Raw genomic sequence first — 21,372 nt, forward strand, 5'->3', positions numbered from 1 at the left:
AAACATTCCCTTATAGTCATGAAACCTCAGAAAAGATGTTATACAATACAACTGGCTCTGCCAGTAGAAAAATTTTTCCAGTAGAGCTACCTTCCACACTATTTGTGGGTCTATCCATCATGTCATAAATGTCAACTCCCTTCAAAGTATAGCAACAACAATTTCTTATGGCCTTGGGAGTTTGTGAGAGCAATAAGTAAGTTGGATGCTTAAGAACTCAGTACTGCCTGGATCATTAATTATTTGTGTTGTAACTGTTACCAAGGCCTATGCAGACACCAATAAACACAAGTAGTAATGCTCTTGACAGATTTTCTAAATCCTATGATTTTTGTGATAGAGGGAGAAAAATCTAGAAATAAAAGAGACACCCACTGATTTTACAGAGTGGCTGAACAAATTTTCCAGTATGATTGTGATAGAATATTATTATGCCATGAGAAATCACAATTAGGATTACAGAAATACCAAGGGAACAATACACATAGTGACCAGAATAATGTAAAGAAAAATAATATTAAAAGATATCAGCATTAGGACCAGATTATTATATACTTCAACAACAATACTATATGATGATCAATTCTGATGGATGAGGCCCTCTCCAACAATGAGATGAGCCAAATCAGTTCCAATAGGGCAGTAATAAACTGAACCAGCTACACCCAGCGAAAGAACTCTGGGAGTTGACTATGAACCACTACATAGAATTCCCAATCCCTCTATTTTTGTCCTCCTGCATTTTTTGATTTCCTTCACAGGTTAATGGTATACTATTCCAAAGTCTGATTCTTTTTGTACGGCAAAATAACTGTTTGGACATGTGCACATATGTTGTATTTAACTTATACTTTAACATATTTAACATGTATTGGTCAACCTGCCATCTGAGGGAAGGGGTGGGGGAAAGGAGGGGAAAAGTTGGAACAAAAGGTTTTGGAGTTGTCAATGCTGAAAAGTTTTTGTAAAAAAAATAAATAAATAAAAAATGATTTTTGAAAAGACCTTAAAAAAACAGCACAAATGAAAAAGGCAGTAGATAATACACAATTAAACCAGCATCAGAAAAAGAAATTGAATTAGATCCTTAATGAAATGTCACATAAAAATACCAAGGCTAAATGAACCACTTATTGAATTCTCTTTTATAAGAAATTTGAAAAGTAAAAATAAAACAAAACAAAAAAAATATATCAGCATTAAATTAAATTCAATAAACAATTGACTCTAGAGGACAGCTGATAAAATATATCTGCTTTTTGGTACATTATTTTTGCAAGACACACTATCAGACATGGTCAATATTACTGTTTTAGTTAATGTTATTTCCCTCTTCCAAAAAAAAAGCATTCTTTTTTTTGGAAAGGGAGGTAATTTGAGGAAATAACATTATTTTGGAAAAAAATTAATAATTTTTAAGGACATTGATCAAAATAATCTAGAATTCTCTTTATGTTCTGTTCCCTGTAAAATTGGTAAAGAGCAAAAAAATTGTATTCTTGTTGCCTCAAATATAATTCCCTTAATTCATTTCTAGACTTTCATGTTAAATGTTTTCAATATCAGTTTCTCTAAGAACAAGACAATGGTTCCCAAGTGTTCATTGGAAATGTCAAAACTCAGGCCAGGAATAAGAAGCTTCATTAGAGAGAATATTCTTGAATGTTTTGCCCTAATCCAAAGAAAAGAAATAGCTGGGACAATATAGAAACAATAAGGAAAATATATATTAAGCAGTAACCCTTAGAATTGGAAGTTTGTTGTAAGTAATTGGAATTTGTTGTAAGTAACCTTTGGAGAAGAGGATTGACCTTTAGGATTTAAAATGGTGTTTTTGGCAAGCCACTGGATTATTTTTATATTTGTTTGAATTTCAGCTCTTTGTGTCTTTCTATGAATAATACTAGGTATACCTTCCAAATACTCTGAGCAGTAACAGGAATTTTAAACTCAGTATTCCCAGAGCAAGAGAGAATCTCTTCCCTTTTCACCCATCACCTTTTAGCTTTATATTCAGGGTGTACCTGGAAGCTGCCAAGCACTATGGGATTTACATAGGCACGAGTTCAGAACCTTACAATAAGAACATTTAAAATATGTTTTGATATAGAAGTAAAGCTATGATTTTTTTTTTAATCTGTTCCCTGCTGAAACAGCATGACATAGTGAATGATGTACCAGACTTGGAGTAAATGGAATTTAAATTCTGTCCCAAACACTTCCTAGCCCTGCCACCCTAGGCAGATAGTCTTACCTCAGAGGCCTGCAGTTTTCTCATCTATAAAATGGGAAATCAGGGTGAGGGGAGGTTGGATCTAGATTTGTGCTCTAGGCAGGCAGCTCCTACCCTTCCAAACTGATTTTTAAGTTTTCAGTATGAATATTAACACTTCAGAAATCAGAAAATACTACAAATCAGTACCTTGTTTATTGTTTTATTGATTGTCAATACTTATTTGTCAGTGCTTTATTTATTGTTTTATTGACTGTCAGCTCTTATTTGTTTTATTAAAATGATGGAAAATGATAGGGCAGTTAGGTCCAGACCTAGAGTCAGGAAGACTCATCTTGATGAATTCAAATTCAGCCTTAGATACTAAGTGATCCTGGACAAATCACATAATCTTGTATACCTCAAATTCCTCATCTGTAAACTGAGTTGGAGAAGAAAATGGCAAACTATTCCAGTATACTTGCCAAAAAACAAAACAAAACAAAACAAAAAAACCTCACATAGGGTCACAAAGAGTTAGACATGACTGAAAAAGACTAAACTACTACCAAGAAAGTGATGGAAAAAAATGTTAATAAATAACAGTTCAAATTTTTAAAGTTTGTAATATACATCCTTTTTATTCTGAAGAGGTAATTCTTTTGTTTTGCTGAGGTAATTGGGGTTAAATAACAAGCTCAGGGTCACACAGCCAGAAAGTGTTAAAAGTCTGAGGGCAGATTTGAACTTAGGTCCTCCCGACTTCAGGGCTCGTATTCTATCCATTGCACCACCTCTCTGCCCTCAAGATAATTGTTTAAAATTTGCCAATGTACCCCAGATTGGGTCTGATGATATCAAAAATACCTTCTAGTTTTGAGTTAATTATTCTATGCCCTGAGAAATGATGATCTTTTCCATTCTGGCCTTTCTAGAAAAGTAGGTTCATAGCTGTACATCTAGTGAATGATTTCTGATGTTTGAGGTCTTTCTCATAGAGTAATGAGAACCTTAGATGATATAAAGTAATTGAACCTTTCAGGAATCTCAGGGTTAGCTGGATTGAGTTGCAATATCAGCAGACCCCCTTCACAGAGTACTATACTGATGCTTCATGGCAGCATGAAATAACACTGACTTCTTGAAAATTCTGCCAGATAAATGCAAGATTTGCCCCATTGTGCCGATGTCATAGCAAGTGCATTATTAGTTATTTATCATTACCTTAGATGCTTTCTCCTTCTAGTTTCAAAGTCTGTATTTTCTGGACAAGAATATTCATCACACAGTTTTAAAAAATACTCCAGTTTCTACATTACCGATTGCATATGCAGGCAACGAGGCAGCTAGAGGGTTCAGTGGATAGAAGGCTGGGCCTGAAAGCAGGAAGACCAGGTTTAAACCTGGTCTCACACTTACTAGCTGTGTGACCCTGGGCAAGTCACTCAATGTGGAGTAAGCTTCACTGGAGAAGGGAATGGCAAACCACTCCAACATCTTTGCCAAGAAAACCCTATGGTGGGTCTCGGCACACTAAGGTCCACAGGATCACTACAAGTCTGACATGACTGAATAACGACAAAAATTCACATGCAGTGATCAAAAATCATGAAGCACAACTGAAGGAAAAATGCACAGATTCCTTTTGTGGGACCATGGCAATCCCAAGTTCAAGGAGGGTGTGGTGTCTTGACTTGTTCTCATATTGAGTTTGAGTGAGACAACTGCACCCAGTCATCAAACTTGCTCTTTCCTTCAGAGATTGAAATCCAATGGAAAGAAAAAAGTGAATATCACTCAGAAGATTAATGACAGTTTCACTATCTTACCCTAATAACTAGCATTATAATTGAATTCCAAACCTGCTGTGTACAGATTCACAGGAGGATCTGTAAACTCAGATGAGAGAAAAAAAATTACACCTTTATTTATATTACATCTTTCATTTTGTTTACCTTCAATTGAAATTAGCATTTTCTTCAAGTATTTATAAACATATTTCCTCAGAAGAGATTTGTAGGCTCTTCACAAGTCTGCCATATGGGTCTGAGATACATAAATCTATCTCATAGGGAAGAATACTAAATTAGTATTACAGCTAGCAAGGAATTAAGTGATATCTCTGCATTCTATCTCATCCAGTTCATCCAGGCTACAATAGACCTAAATGCTGAGTACCATGTGTTTCCATAGACACTGTTCTATGTTGTATTTCCTCCATCCAATTATTCACACCTCTTTGAAATTATCCAGAAAGAGAAATAAGGAAAAAAAGAATCTGGGAAGTATTGCATCCATCTAATGTGAGAAAAAGATGGCTTTAAAGCAGAATTTACCCCTCCTAAGTTAATACTCTTTATAATGTATCTAGCTCAAGGTTTCATACTGCTACCTAACTGCTAATTGCAGGCAGAAACTACCAAAAACACTTTTTTTCCTGGGCTTCCATAACCTTTGGCTGAAATGACTGAGTTTAAATGATTTAGAATTTAAATGAGCATGGAGAGAAGAGATAAGAGTATGATTTAGGGGGAAGAATGATAATAATATCTAGCATTTATATAGAATTTTAATATGTTCAAAAAGCACTTTAAGGACGTCATCTCTTTGGGTCTTCACAACAACTCTATGAAGTAGATGCTATTTTGATCCTCATTTTTTTTTTTTAATCCTCATTTTACAGATGAGAAAACTGAGGCAAACCAAGGTTAAGTAATTTGCCCAGGATCACATAATCAGTCCATGTTTTACAGCTAGTAAGATTAAATTGAACTCATATCTTCCCAACTCCTAGTCCAGTGTAACTCTGTCCACTGAACTCTTAGCTATCTAAGACCTAGTAATTTGGAAATGTAAGGCTTTCAGATGATGATAGAATACTACCTCGTTGCAAGGTCCTTGGGGCTCCCGAGGCTTCCTCACATCCTTCAGGAGTTCCCACTTTCCACTTTGTTTCCAGATAATGTTGTGGTACTCTCCCCCTCCCAAATCAATCTTGTAGTAGTTAATTATTTCTACCCACTGACCCACCACAAACTATTGTTCCTTGTTTTTCTATAATGCTTGTCACAATGCTATGACAACTAGCTGGTTTTATGCAAACAGACCCTGGCTCAGAAAAGACTGTATGTCTGAAAGTCAAACATGGATGGCAGCCATTGGCACGCAGAGAAGTCAGAAACCACAGATTGTTTTCTCGTTGGATGAACAGCTTAAAGCAACGTAAAGTTAATTGAAGAATTCCTTGAAAGTGAAGTCAGACTGAAAGAAAAGCTCTGAGTCTATAATTTACTAAATGTGAAAGATCTGTAAGCAGGAGTGAGGCTGAAAGAGTTTGGATAGGAAAAAAGAACATTTTTGTAAACAGATCTGGCTTGTATTACAGCCTGGGTTGTTTTAATTATTTGCTCTAATAATGTAGATTTGCAGGAGAATCTCTAATTAGGTAAGGTTTGATTTATTGAGTTGGCCCCATATAAACCATGATGTCATCGTGTACTGCAGAAAATTACAGGTCTGGTCTCGCCATTGAAAACTTTTTTTTTTTTCCCCTTAAACTTGGAATGCTTCAACTCTGCATGTCTTAGTTTAGTTTCGTGGACCCAAAGCATTTTTATGTTCTCCTGTTCTATATCCTTTACCCTAGTAAAATCTATTTATCTTATCTGTATAGTTTATTAAATTTTATCAAATATTTTATCAAACATGAAAGAACTGGGAAAGGGGAGGTGACCCCATTTCAAGCCTAAAAGACAACATACTGCTACCTGGAAGAAAACAGAGACCTTCAATTGTTTGGAGAAATGGTATTACACCATCAAATGAACATTATTAGATATAACCAAATAAATGCAATAGCTGATTGTCCCTGAACAGCAGGGCAATAAATGGAAAACTGTCTTCCTCTCCCCCTTCCCCTTCTTTCTCTCTGTCTCTGTTTCTCTTTCTGTCTATCCTTTCCTTTCCCTTCTCCAACAACTTAGTTAATAGCTTTGTACCTCTATTTCTTTGGTATCATTAATTTTCTCTAACTTTGAATAGACCCAGGGCCTCAGTTTCATTATCTGTAAGATGGGCTGGAGAAGGAAATGGCAAACTATTCCAGTATCTTCTCCCAAGAAAACCCTAAATGGGGTCATGAGGATTTGGACTCAACTCAAACAACTAAACTGAAACAAAAAAACAAAGTTTGAATAGAAAAGTTGTACTGTCCTTCAAATTAAATCTTAGAGCTGGAAGCAACCTGAAAAAAATCATCTCATCCAATCCTTTCTCATTGGAAATGAGGCCTAGAGTGGAAAACTTATTTGTCCAGTGCCTCAAAACTAATCAGTAGCAGATCCAGTTTTAGAGGATAGGTAGGACACAACTTTAAATGCACAGTCTTTCCAGAAGAACTATGGAGAGACATTAAATTCTGGTCTGTTATTTTGCCTTTGCTGGTGTCAGGTTGTTTGAGTGTGTAAATGCATTCAATGAAGGTTTTTTCCTCTTGTCAATCTACTTTAACAAAGATTTGTATCAGCCTTCTGGTGCTTTATATATAGACTAGCTTTAAAGAGGTCCAGACATACCGAGAGTGAAGATCCTTGTATTCTTCATGATTGAAGCCAAACAAGGTTGAGCAAGACCTGCTTCTTTCCCCAAACACTTAATATCCTTTAAACTAGGTGCCCTGACCATCTTTCAGGTTGCCAAATCAAAGGATTCCTTTATTGCCTCTCAGAAAACTACTCCCTTAAGGGCAATAATGTCCAGTATTAGGAATACACAGAACATCTAGCTGTAAAGGAGGTATGGAGAGCCTGATCCTTGGAGTTTAAAAATTTTTTTTTCCTTTAAATTTTTTTAAAGTCTAATATTTGTGGCCCTCTTTCTCCTGTTGTAGTTCTGGAAGCTTTGTCCAGTGGGTGGTAAGTGGAGAGTAAAGAGGGGAAAATAGTATAATGATTGTGTTCAAGGAAGGACCTGTTTATGTAGTCCTTGTCTTTAAAAGAACATTAAGCTTTATAAAATGTCTGTAAAGACATTACCACCTGAGCAGTTTTTTAATCCTCTTAAAGAAAGTGTATTAAGCAGAATTCTGTTTATTTTTCCTTTCTCATGAATAAAATCAGAGCCAAGAAGACTTGCCCAGAATCACATGGTGGCTTAACATACAGAATTAGAACAGTTTCATTACCTGGTTGCTTGGTCCATGTTCCTTGCTTGTTTCTCCATCCACTCACTCATCTCTGAGTACAAAGTTCAGAAATATCAACCGTCCTGAGTCTATATTCAGGAGAGATTTGCCCTTCCTGGTGCATTACTCCCTGGGTGTGTGTGGATGGGCGTGGGAGAAGTTTGGTTTTGTTTCTAAGACACCATTTTGTGACAACTCTGGCTTCTGATAGTTTTAATTTGCTGTAAAAACTTACCAGCAGAATTATTAAATCCCACCTCCACCCCTTCCATTCATAAGTTTCATTTTTGTTTTGTATCCCAGTACTCAACACAGTGACACACAATGGATCCTTAATAAATGCTTGTTGTTTGCATAGTAGAGCTTCAAATTAATATGAAAATATCTCAAAATAAAACATTATTAATTATAAAGAATTCTTATTAAAGTTGGATACCATTTTTCTGTAGTTGTGGAAATGATCTGTTTTTAGAGAAGTAACTGTGGGCTGCTAGGTGACACAGTAGAAAGAGTATAGAATCAAAAAGATTCATCTTCCTGAATTCAGATCTATCCTCAGACAGTTATGTGACCCTAAGCATGTCAGGTTCCTCATCTGAAAAATGAGCTGGAGAAGGAAATGACAAATCACTCCAATATCTTTACCAATATAGTTCAAATAAGGTCACAAAGAACTGGACATCACTGGAAAGTGACTGGTATATTGGGAAGAGCCCTAGATTTAGAGTCAAAATAACTAGATTAAAATCCCATCCTTGATATTCACAACCTGTACATCCGTGAAAAACACCTTAACTTATCAAATTTATCAAATTATTTTTGATAATTTATCAAAACCTACTTTTTCTTCTAAGATTATAAGATAGTAATCTGAATTCTCTCTTTACAAGATTGTTAATCTGGAAAGCCATTAATAAACTTTAAGTTCTTTAATTTCATGTTCTTATTTTAAATTGTTTCATTGAGAATAAATCAATACTGATTTAAAATAGAAAAGAAGGTTCCTGCATTCTTCCTTGAAGTCCTTATGTCCGATCTGGTGTTTTCAACATGTCTGGTTAAGAAAACTATTCCAGGAATTATCCTTTAAACTCAGATCAAAAACACTGACCAGTTTACTAACAAATTCTCTATAAAATGGGGAAGATCCTTTGATTTAAGGGGATAAGTACAATAAAAATTTTTCACAATTACTTTAAATTGCAAGAGCTTTGCCAAATAAACTGTAAGCTGAAGCATTTTCATATCACAAATTTTTAGAGTACTCTATGCTGTTAACAAATGGCTGCTTCTAGAATTCATATTTTAAGAGCCACATTGACATCTGGATGTCTTAGAATAATAATCTCTGACAGTCTTTTTCCTCATAATAAGGCCCTTAGATATGCTACCATAGTGCCTTCTACATCATATTCATTCAGTTTGAAAATTAATTGTTTAGGCTGGCATAAGTAATACGGGCTGGAGGGAGTGACATTTTTTTTCTTATAATTATGATCCAGTTTTAACTTTAAAAACATAAATTGCCATAAGTTATATAATGCAAAATTAGTGTTTTAGAATTGGAAAAAACCTTAGAGATCATCTATTTAATTCCTTACTTTACATGTGGGGAAAAATAAATGGAGCCTTGAAAAAGATAAAAAGATTTGTTCAAGATCACATTATTTTTTTAGTGAAGGAAGTTATAAACCAAAGGTCACCTAGTTTTGAGTTCTTGGTTCTTTTCTACCTTCTTATATGTTTTATTTTGTACATTTAAAAATATTCTGTAAACAGCTCCATAAGCTTCACAAGAGTCCCAAAGGGGTTCATGTATAAGAGAAGTATAAGTAGAGGAAGGGGGATGTATACCCTAAGAAGAAAAGGTGGGGGTAGGATGGACCAGGAAGGGGGATGTTCAAAAGGAGGAGTTATACTGTTATACTGAAGAGGAATTAGGGAAGAACTAGGAGGAAGGTGAAAGTTGGGAGGAATCAAATTAGGCTTGATGTTCAGAAAAACTTCCTAAAGTTATCCATATCTGATCTAGGCTGCTTTGAGAAGTGGTTTTAGTTATTTTTGAACCAGATGGTTGCTGAGATTCTTTTACAAGGTGGTGTTTTTTTGTTTGTTTGTTTGTTTTTTTTAAGAGATCAGCATTTTCAAACACAAAACTTAAAGCATGAAATATATGAATTATGCTAAGCCTGTTATTTCTAGAGAATGAGTGATTGAGACTCATGTGAAAAGAGCTACATGCTTCTCCATTGGAAATTAGGCTATGTGATTTATTACACTAGGCCTGAAATGAATTTGGAAACTACACTATAGCTAAAATTGACAATTCTCCATCTTTTCTTACATAGCCCTGGTAAAAATTCTCTTATTCCTCTTAGTCCATCTCTAATCCATTTTAGATGTGTATATTTGTGGTTGTGTATGGGGTGGGGGACGGCAGGGAGAGAAGAGGAGAGGGAAAGAAATGGCTTAATTGTCATTGTATTTTGGAGAGGGAGACTTAGAAGTGACCTTATTTGATCCCATAATTTAACAGAATCTCAGATTTGGGTGAGATCTCAAAGTCTATTTAATCCAACCAGTGCCTGATGGATGATTTCCTTCTTTTCCCTCCATCCTCCACTTTCCAACAAGAAGAAGCCAAGGCTCTGAAATATTAAATGACTTGTCCAGAATTGCAGAATTAACTAGGGAAAGGACTAGAATCTAGGTTCCTTATTTCCCCATCTAACACATTTACCACTATATCAAATATATGTTTTCTTTTAATCACTTAAGTAAAGATCAAGAAGTAAAGTAACTTTACTTAAAAGTAAAGATTTAACTTGAAATTTTATTCTCTCTAGTACTGAAGCTGCATGAAAAGGGGTCTATCAAGGGTAATTATCAAGGAGGTCTAATAAAAAGAATACTAAAATGTTTTTTCTTTCCATTAGTCTCTCCTTTAAGTGGTTAGAACATTTATAAAAATGAAAATTCCAGTAGCCTGCCATTCTTTATCTTTAAAAAAAAAAAGATACTGTTATTAGTAGCATGAGCTTCCTTTACTAATAAAATATTGTTCAGTATGTAAACCCAATGATATGTTTTCAGTCACATACAGCATTCTTTGGAACAAGATTGGTGTTCTTCTGGTTTCCCTGTCATAACGTTCAATAATTTCATAAATCTTATGAGTACATACAAACAAGGAATATAAAGTACCACAGACTTACAAACAAGATTGACCAAGACAGGATAAAATGCCAAGTCATTTTCCTTCTGTGAATGCACATATGCATTGCAATATTTCATTTATCATTCCCATAGTAACCTAGCCACCACAATTGTTTACATGGTCCCTTGACATTTATCTTAAAAGGGAGGAGGGGAGAGATGAATTATAGGGAGCCCTAGGTAAAAAGCAAATAACCTGATATTAGAATTCCTGGACCAACAGGCAACATAATAGTTCCTTTCTTCTTAATTAACTCCTCTATTTTACTAGGAAAAAAATTTAGTCTCTCTCTAATTTTTATGAAACTTTTAAAAGGTAGATGATAGCTAAGAATCATTTCTTTATTAGCAAAAGGTAAACATCAGAAATTGCCTTTTTTTTGGGGGGGGGGGGAGGCTGGGGTTAAGTGACTTGCCCAGGGTCACACAGCCAGGGAGTGTTACGTGTCTGAGATCAGATTTTAACTCGGGTCCTCCTGAATTCAGGGCTGGTGCTCTATCTACTGTGCCACCTAGCTGCTTCCTAGAAATTGCCAAATTTTTAAAAAATCTCTCACCACAAAAAGCCTGTAATGAAGGAATTCACATTTCATCAGAATCATTAAATGAAAATTCCAAAAGTGTAGAAAAACCTTCTCAACTTCTAATTTTGATACTTGCAATTTCTATTCCTTTTATAAAGAAATTCTTATCTCCATGATGATTTTCTTAGATGAAAGTAACATTTTTATACCCCCCCAAAAAAGACAAATTATAGCATTAAAGAGAAAACTGGGGAAAACCTTCAATTATAATATAGCTCAGTAACTGAATTATTTTTATCATGTGTTTGCTGCATAATAGTCTTCAGCTTTATAACTTTAATAGTCTTATAGTTTTGGAAAATCAGATCATCCCTTCCCAAGGAATGGACAATAAAATCCCTATTCACATCATAATTGGAAAAGATCAAATGCTGTGCCTTCTATGTGGAGAACGTGCCTTGCTTTGGCAAGCTGATAGAATCAATCCCACCTTTTAACAGCTACATTCTATGAGTGTATGTGTCTTTTCACATCAGTCCGTTTCCAAGCAGACTATAGTATCCTTGAACTATTCACTGTCTGAACTTGCCCCCAAAGAATTCTTCCTCTCTGTCCCACCCCTCAAGCAACAGCCAATGAGAAGCCCATGGATGTAGCAGCAGCAGCTGTGGAGAGCTTCCAGCTTCTCATTCCCACGTCCCCTTTGTATGTTATGGCTCATGGAGTTCACTGTTGTCTTACTGAAGGGCAGGACTAATGTTCATGACATTGTCAAGCCTTCACAGTAAACATTTTCTTCAGTGCCCCAACTCCTTAACTTAGTCTCTGTATTTAATTGGCTCACAAAAATCCATTCATTGCCTCTACGCTTCTTGACTGTTAACTCTTACCAGTAACTGGGAAAGCCAGTATTCAGGTCTTTTTCAAATGGTCCTTCCAAAGACAGGAAAATGTGAGGGTTCTCACTTAGCAGAGTCTATTTTTAATGCTTTCAAAAGGTAACCCCTTTTTTTTCCTAACAGGTCATATTTTGATGAAACTGATTGGGAGTTGGAGAATATTATGGGGCACTACTTTTCTACCCCCTGAAACTCAAGTCTTCTTTCCACAAGTTTTATTTTAGAATCTTAAAGGCAAAACACCCAACATGTTGATCTCAGAGGAAATAATTTCATTTTTCCTTAATATTCAGAGCAAAAACTGGCTGTTTTATGAGTGAGCAGTACTAAATTCCGTTTATAGCCAGCCTTTTCACATATGAATCATGTTATTTAATCCAGATTTCTTTAAAACCACAGCCAGACATGCTGTATGGATATATGCTTCAAGGACCTCAGTTTGCTCCTATTCACTCCACCACATTTATTTTGTTTAAATTAATAATCCATTATCACACTACGGAAAAACAAATACATTTCCATAATCCACTCTTGAAATTTGCAGGTTTCGATGATGGAAATTATGCAGACAAATACTTTTTGAGTGATAATGTGCTGTTCTACTTTGTGTCCCTTTGTTTTTTGTAGAATCCCACTGCCACTCTCCCATCCCACCCTCCCCAAGCATCCATTGCCCAACAAACTCCAGGAAACAAAAAGCATACAAATACACTGCTCTGCTATTTGGTCAAACATAGGTTCAGAGGCACAATAAGATGGCTGATTGACTCATGTTTGTTTACATGTGAACTGCATCATGTTAGCATATTGCAAGGTGCTCTATCCAAAATGGAAATGATGCTTACGCTTTTTCACATTACCTCAAGGAAAAAACCTTTTGAATGATTCTTGGTTAAAGTTACCAATTAGTGTGTATATCTCAGAAAGCCTTCCCAAAGTTGCTTGAATATTAGAGGACACTAATATGATAGCATCATAATCTTTTCTGAAATGATGGTTATTGGTCACTTAAGTTGATTTCCTTATCAGTAAAAACTCAAAGAGATGCTTATTTTTTAGGTTTTGACAGAAAATGTCTACTATTTAAGTATAGTAGTGAGCTCAAGATTTATAGAAGATAAACCCTCATAATCCAAAATAGACTTTCTTAAAAGAATGTTGATAAAGAACTTCAGCATGCAGTTTGCTTAAGGGAGGAGGGGGTTGAAAAATTCCTTTGGGATCCAAACATTTCCAGTAAGTAGCTGACCTTGGACAGTTTACATTCTCATGTCATTATGTAGTATATATATTTTTTCCTCTTTTTTTTTTTTTTCAATATAATATCTCTCTCTCAGAACTTTTAGTTCTGTGATTTTCTACGTCAGCCCTAATCTTAGTGTTTTGGCTATGAGTTTTATGCACTTGAAGAAAAAAAAATTATCCCTGAAACAAAAGCTTTGGTTTTTATTTGTTTGTTTGTTAACCAATAATTAATTTTTTAGGCAAAATCTATTTCCCTTGCTTTGTTGCTTTAAAGAGTTAATTTGAGATACTTGATTAAATAGAACATCCAAATTTATTTCATTTCAAATTCTTTTTATTTTTAGCAAGTTATGGCAATGATGATTTGCAAAGTAAACTATTAGAATTCTCAGTTTTGTAGACAAATGATTTAAATCTATATTCAGAAAGAAGTAGAGAAACAAATTTGCAGAATTTTACTCTATTTACTTGAAAATATATAGAAATAAGCATCAACATATGTCTTATGTGGTCTTTTGATCATTTACCTTTAAAAAAAAAACAAACAAACAAACCTGAGACTCTCTACTCTATCTAATAGTTAATATTAATAATCATTAGATATTTATTAAATATCTACTATGTGCAGGCACTGTGCTAAGTTCTGAAGATATAAATAAGAAAGAAGAAAAACACTCTCTGCCCTCAGTGGGATTACAGTTTCATGGAAGAAGACTACAAAAAATTGAAAAGAGAAGGCAGATGCTAGGTGATACCCAATCAATTAGCTGAGCCCACTGTAAAGAGAGATTTTGGAAGTTTATTGATCCATCCTCCATTCAAAGAGATGCTGAGCAAATATTTGAGTATTAGTGCTGAATCATTTACTTATAATGATGAGATTTCAGATAATGAGCTGGAGAAAAGGGGGAACAGCCTTTGAGACTGAAGCCAGTGGTATATAACATAACTCACTATTCTATGGATTTGGGTTCAGCTCTAAAGATCATTTCATCTTTCAAAAGATGAAAAAAACAATGAGAATGGGGAACTGTTCTTTTGGATCTGATTCTTCTAATAAGGATAAAATGGTTATAAGAGAGGAAGTGACCATTCTAACCCCATTCCCGCTTAGCATATTGTAGAATCCAAGCACATCCTCAAGTTTTGAAGATCAGATTTCCAGTGGTACATAGAAAGGATAAGTAAGATTCCATGGACTAAAATTCTGTAAGAGAAGTCAGCCCAAAAGGAAGGGAAGGACCTCAAGTTTAAAGTTCTAAAGACAGAAGGGTCAGCAGTTCTGAAAAGGAAGAAAAGGAGTTACCTAAAGAGACTAATGTGGCTAGAAATGCATTGACCTGCTTTGATTTTCTGAAAGTGATATACTGAGGATAGAAATTAAGAGACGGTAATAGGATTAATACACATAGTCCTATAAAAAATCATGTCAGCATCACTAAAATTCAGAATCAGCTGAAGTTGGAGGAAAACAAGCAATAAAGTGTGTCATATTTATTTTTTTTAATTATCCTGGAGAAAAAAGGAAAACCAAAGACAAAACCAATGCAAAGTACATAAGATTATGATAAGAGAACTATTCAGATCTTATTTTGTTACCATTTTTCCTGCCAGTAAGAATGATATTTGGACTGAATAGGACAAGAAAAAAATGACTAATACAGACTTTAAAGCCAAAATAGTTGAAGGATTTTAAGAGAGTACCACTAGGTACCAATAATTCATTATTGCACTAATAATGCAAGGGATTTCTTATAATCCTTTGCATTATTTAAATGGTCACATTATTCAAATTTACACTTTTCAAAATTGTAACTATATACAAAATATGGTCATTGGTTCCAGCCCAATAGAATATTGTAATGAAATTTTTAAAAATAAGTTTGTCATCTGTTTGCTAATGTAATATAATAGCAAAAGATAAGAAAAACGTATTTTGATTCAACTTTATTGCAAAGTAATAGCAATAGAAAGCAAAATTTTAATGCTTAAAAAATAACAATAACCAAATATATTGACAATGCAGTAAAAATGTCTTTAGCTCATTTAAAATATTTTAGCTGAAGATTAAACTGTCTCCTCTCTCTTTCATTCTTCATACATATGTTGATGGGTACAGATAACTTTATCCACACCTTCAAGGATTTGATTCAATATGTAAGAATGTGAGCATGCAAACGTTGGAGGACTTGGGGCATCATGTAAAATCATGTAAAAAATGCTTTAAGTGTGGTGTTGTTGCCCTTGAAATATTTTCTTCAACTGGTTGTTGTTTTTGTTCATTTGTTTTCAATTCTGTCTCTTCATTTGGGGTTTTCTTGGCAGAAATACTGAAATGGTTCCTTCTCCAGGTCATTTTTGAATGAGGAAACAGAGGCAAACAGGTTAAATGACTTGTCCAGGATCACACTGCTAGTGTATGAGATCAAATTTAAATTCGAGATGATGAGTCTCCCTGATTCCAGGTCCAGCATTCTATCTACTACACTATCTGCTAGCTACCCCTTATGGACAGATAGGCTAAAATAATTTGAAAATAGCTTTTCATCACTCATGCTTATTTGATTTGACCATCAAAAACTTGGAAGTAATCATAAGAAGGGAAAGCACAGCTAGATAAACATCTATTGGGAGGAATGTGGTTCCTGATCTATGGACTCAATATAAGCGTGACACAGCATGTTCATCTGGGCTTTATGGAGAAGTATATTGTCCTGACACTCGGACCTAATCAAGCCACATCTATTTGCTTGTTTCTAGCCTTTATCCTTTGCAAATTCCACATTGTAAACAGAGCACAGAGGACCTGAAAAGCATTCGTAGAAGAGTAAACAGGGTAATGAAGGACCCTCAGGTCATCCTATAGAAAGAACATTTGAAGAAACTTGGGGACATTTAGCTTGGTGAAAAGAAGACATGATAAGTGTCATTAAGTTTGAAAGGCTATCTTGGGCAAGGGAGAATACATTTGTTCTATTTGATCCCAGAAGGTAACATTTAGAAGCAATGGATAGAAATTGAGGAGAAACAAGCTTAAACTTGATGTGAACAATCTGAACTATCCAAGAGTTCGATGACCTGTCTTGGCAAGTTCAGAATTCTTCACTAGAAATCTAGTAAATCATGGATGACCATCTGGGTATGTTATATACAGATTTTTCTCATGCAGATAGGTATGAGTTAGACTAGATCTCCATCTGTTTGTCCAGCTTTTAGATTTTGTTATTCTGCAAATATCAATCAGGAAATTAGTGACCTCTCATAGAAATCTTATTTTGTAATGGCAAAGCAGGATTAATGTTGGATTGAAGCAGTTAAGTGGCTAAAGTTTCAGTAGTGGAGTCAGGAAGACTCATCATTCTGGGTTCAATTTGACCTTAGACACTAGCTAAAAGACCCAGGGCAAGTCATTTAAGCTTGTTTACCTAAGTTTCCTCATCTAGAAAATGAGCTGAGAAGGAAATGGCAAGACACTTAAGTATCATTGCCAAAAAACCCTCAAATGGGATCATGAAAAATCAGACATGACTAAAATGACTGAAGAATAATAACAATACTGGATTATTCTGAGGCTAGATAACCTTTATGCTTCTTTTCTCTCTTATTTATTTCTTCATGATTTTTGCCATTAAAAAATGGAATCTCGACCCTGTCAGTATGTGTATGATTTACAAGTAATTATGTATCCCTGGGACTGAAATCTCTTTATCTGTAAAATGAGCAGGTTGGGCTAGATCAAAACTTCTTAATATTTTCTAAATTATTAACACCTTTGGCAAATTGGTGAAGCCTATGTACATTTTCTCAGACTAAATTTTTTATTGAATAAAACATTAAAATCCTAAAATTATGAAGGAAACATATTGAAATAAAGTTATCAAAATATTTTAAAACAAGTTGATGGTCTCAAAGTTGAGAACCTTTAGATTAGATCAATTCTGAAGTCCCTTCCATTTCCATCATTGTCTTATCTTATGTACCTTTTAGCACCAGAAAACTTTAATAATATTGTGTACATTTTAAGGAGGTTTTTCTCTTTGATCTTTGTGTGTGCTAAAAGTATAAGAAAATAAAAGCAGTGATTCTATGAATTTGGAAAGGAGCTCACATTGTGCTAGTCATTCAAATATTTCTTGTTAGCTCTAAATATAAAAAGGACATTGAGATAAGAAATTAAAGCTTAAATAAACTGAGACTAAGAATAGATTTCGAGGTTTAAGTAATTCTTATTTCTAGATAAAAATATTTTTGTAGCATTTTTCCTATAAAAGGAATTAATGAAATTGGGAATATAACATAATTACTACTCATTTGGTTGAGTTCACTATGAAAGATTGAACTGAGATTTTTTTAATTTATAAATTCTTTTTCAAAAATATATCTTACATAAATGTGTATAGATAGACAGATAGGCAGGGAGACAAACAGAAAGGCATCCTTGAAGAATGGAATGCCTGGGATGCCTGAGACTCACCTTTACAATTTTATTTTCTTGTTATCCAAGACAGCAAAGTTTAATGTTTGTTTTCAGTGCCAAAAGTTCATGAGTGCAGGTAATCATGTACCTGAATGGTTAACATATTTAGCACACCTCTAGCCAAAATGCATAAAGAAATGGCACCTGGTGCTTTTATTTGTTTGTTTCTGGCCTTTATCCTGTGTTCTGTCCCCATAAATATCTAATTAATATTTAAAAATTCACTTTAACTTTTATATTGCTTACTTATATAAATCTTACAAGTATAGCCCTTCATTAAAAATAGTTGCTATCTTTACATTGCTTTAAGGATAGCAAAATACTTTGTGTGTACATTTATATCTGTTCATATGCAACCCCATAAGATAGATATTGGAATATTGGTATTTTCTTTATACAGAAAAGAAAACTGATTACACAGCAAGTATCTGAGTCACCAATTAGATCCAGATCTTTCTTATTCCAAGATTAGCATTTTTTCCTCTTTACTCTAAAGTGAGTTATGTTCAGTTTTCAAAAGGAATACAATGAACATCCCATCTATAGATGGGATAAAGTCTTTTTTGTAACGACTGTTTTGAAGAAGGAAATCTATAGAATGGCTCTCTAGTATTTGACAAGCTATCCCTTACTCAGCTTCTGGATTCCTAACAGAATTCCCATTGTTTTCTAAACTACAACCACAAACTCATCTAAGAATCCTTTCAACTGATCAATCAGCATTGGTTCTGCTCCATGGACGAACTGGGCACAAGTAGATTTTGCTGTTGTGCATCTTGACATGATCTAAGGGTAATTAAATTTTCCTCTAGCGTTCTTTTAAGTACAACAAACTTCTGTTAGTAAAGGGTCTTGCTTTTAAAAAGCCTCAGACTGCAAAATTTGACATCATTGTTCCAGTGCGGTCTTAGCTACATCCTATAGGAGACTTTACCTACTACCTACAGATATTAATACCCCATCTGAATTACTTTGTATTTACTTATATGTTTAACATGTTTCCCCTATTAGACAATAAACTCTTTGAAGTTAGATACTATTGTATTTTTCTCTTTACATCCAAATTCTAACCTATCACCACCTGGCAGATAGATTTGTAATAAATGCTTATTGACTTATTAATGACTATTTCTGCACAGAGGACTTCACTAAATAAATTAGATTAAAGAAGGAAGCTAAATTCAGTCATTAAGATGATTTCCAACACTATATTATCTACTTTTAATTTTTTCTTGTTTTCTTATTCTCATATTTCCTAATTTTTTTATTATTCTCATTTCTATATTTTCTCTATATATACAGAGATGTAATTGAGCAGATCCTTGCTGTGGTGACAGCAGAAAACTCAAAAGCATAATGCTGATTCTGGATCAAGAGATTACAGAAAATTACATATATGCTTAGATTACTTTTAGAAATTAGAATGCTGCAATTTGTTTGAAACTAGATACATTTGTTCTGCTTTTTTTATAGATAGAATTTTTAAGGGCTACTCATTGAAATTGGAAACAAGTAGAATACAGATTTATTCAGTGTCTTGCTAAGTATTCTGATTAATCACAGGATAAATTTTTAGCCAAAATCACCTTTAAACAAGATATTAAAATACTTATTAGTCATTTTTCAATGGTCCTTTTATAGTTAACAATTTTTGTGATATAGCCACCTGGATTTTACAGACCTGCAGGTGGAACTCTAGGCAAAATGAATGGGATATTTCCTCCTCTTACCCCACCTTCTCTACACACACCTGTAAGCTTTCCTGTAGAGATAAGACCTTAAGACCCAATCTTTCAGTGAATAATTAACAATCTGATATCATATAATAAAGAAGCCATTATTTATTGACTTTTTTCAACATTGTCAAAACATATCCCATGATTTTCAAATTTAGCTGCTCCATTTGTATGTTGGGCTTTTTTCTTACCATTATTCTAATAAAGTCTGCTTCTCAGTAGACCCATAAATGATATATTAAAGCACTCTTCCCCAGAGGCTTCTATGTATGGTTCCAGTTAATAACATTGGTATTTTAATAAGGAAGAGCAAAGACGTGACAGTGGCTCGAGAAGCAGCTTAGGTAATATTAAGAAACATCTGTGCACATTTCTCTTATAGCTTGAGAAAGACAGCAGAATTTTGTTTAATCTCTGATTCTGTGCCGTCTTATTCCTTCACTCTATATTAATTCCATAAACCAGTGAATGATTAGATGGAATTAGTCTAGAACCTTCAGTTAAATGATTATGACAAGCACACAGACAATCCGTGCTAACTTGGGCATGCAGACTCCATGTTTTCTTCTTGCAGCATTGAGTACATATCTACTGCACAACTGAATAAGATCACTTATACCTATAAGCTTTGAAAGTGTGGAGAAAATTATATGCAGAATTCTTCTAGGACTATGTTCATGTTATAGCCAAAGAATTTAGTATGCTTTGTAGGAACATTTTGCCTCAAGGAGAGAAATCTTGAGTCAGGGTCTAGCTGGCTATATCACCTGTCCCTAAAGTATGGATATATCTTGAAGAAATTTGCTATCAGGATGGGAGCATTATCATCACCAGGATGTAGGAAATGTCTGTAACACATTTTCTGTAACCTACTATAAAATTAGTTCTAAACTTAAAGGCTCTCCATATTATAAAATAATACAATAGTCATCAAAAGTATTTGAGGAAAGACTCATAATTGCCAAAGTTGACCATATATAACCTTTTATGTTTTCCCGAGACTGTTAGATGTGATCATAGTGGTGTTTGCCAGGTTTATTTCAACTCGAATGTAACTAAAAGGAAAATCATCATACAACACCTTTCTTCTATCTGCCTCGCCCTAAGTCACCATTTTGGAACCAGTTATGGGGTCTAAAAAGTGGTACATGTGCCAAGTTAAATTTGAAAGTGACTTTTTATGGCCAGTTTACAACTGCTTTTGAAAAACTCTGACGTCCTAAGCTGTAACAAATGAGTTGCTATAGACGATGAATGCAGGGTCATGTCATGGAGCTAAATATTTACTTTTCAGATGATTTAGTATGTCTTTGTTCCTTTCCACACTGAGCTTTTCCGTGCATTGCTTCGTTCCCCAAGCTACTTTTTGTAGCTCTGTTATATCAGTGTTTTGTGATGTTACAAAAAGCAAAGAGAATAAGGTCAAAATTTCCATTACATACCTCTACAAGAATGCCAGGGAATCTAGCCAAACTAGGGCTATAAAAAAAAAAAATTACAGGAAGGATGATTCATTAATCAACAATTGCCTTACTAGAAAATAAAATTAGTTGTATATATTTGGGTTTTAGAGGGAGGGTATAAGACAGCCCAAATAATGAGGGTGAAATAGGGTGATTATTTTATGCTTCAACAGCTCAGTTTTAAATCTCCTAAAGGATCTCTTGCAACAAAGGTACCATGTGTTCTGTTTTTTTGTCCCCAAGCTTTTGTCTGTTTGCACACAATGAATAAGTTTTGTATGATGTTACATAGAAACTATATGTCAAAGTTTAAAAAAAAACAAAAAAACAACTAGACACAATAATCTTGAAAGGGCCTCCTTATGGCAGTCAAGGGACAATGGAAATAAAGTAGAATACATACTCTCTTCTTTCCCAA

General features: G+C 34.4%; 2 protein-coding genes across 4 annotated transcripts in view; one reads left to right on the top strand and one right to left on the bottom strand.

Moving 5' to 3' along the window:
* Nucleotides 1-7,529, bottom strand: part of FILIP1L (filamin A interacting protein 1 like) — a 241,450-nt gene extending 233,921 nt beyond the window's left edge. For both annotated transcript variants that reach the window (XM_074301002.1, XM_074301003.1), the window contains exon 1: nt 7,395-7,529. The gene's annotated coding sequence lies outside the window, so the exon portion shown is untranslated. The remainder of the gene's footprint in view (nt 1-7,394) is intronic.
* The window catches only part of CMSS1 (cms1 ribosomal small subunit homolog), a 413,202-nt gene that overhangs the window by 237,868 nt on the left and 153,962 nt on the right, over nt 1-21,372 (top strand). The window lies entirely within an intron of this gene.

Source organism: Sminthopsis crassicaudata, chromosome 3, assembly GCF_048593235.1.
Source record: "Sminthopsis crassicaudata isolate SCR6 chromosome 3, ASM4859323v1, whole genome shotgun sequence".
In the NCBI taxonomy this organism is placed as follows: Eukaryota; Metazoa; Chordata; class Mammalia; order Dasyuromorphia; family Dasyuridae; genus Sminthopsis; species Sminthopsis crassicaudata.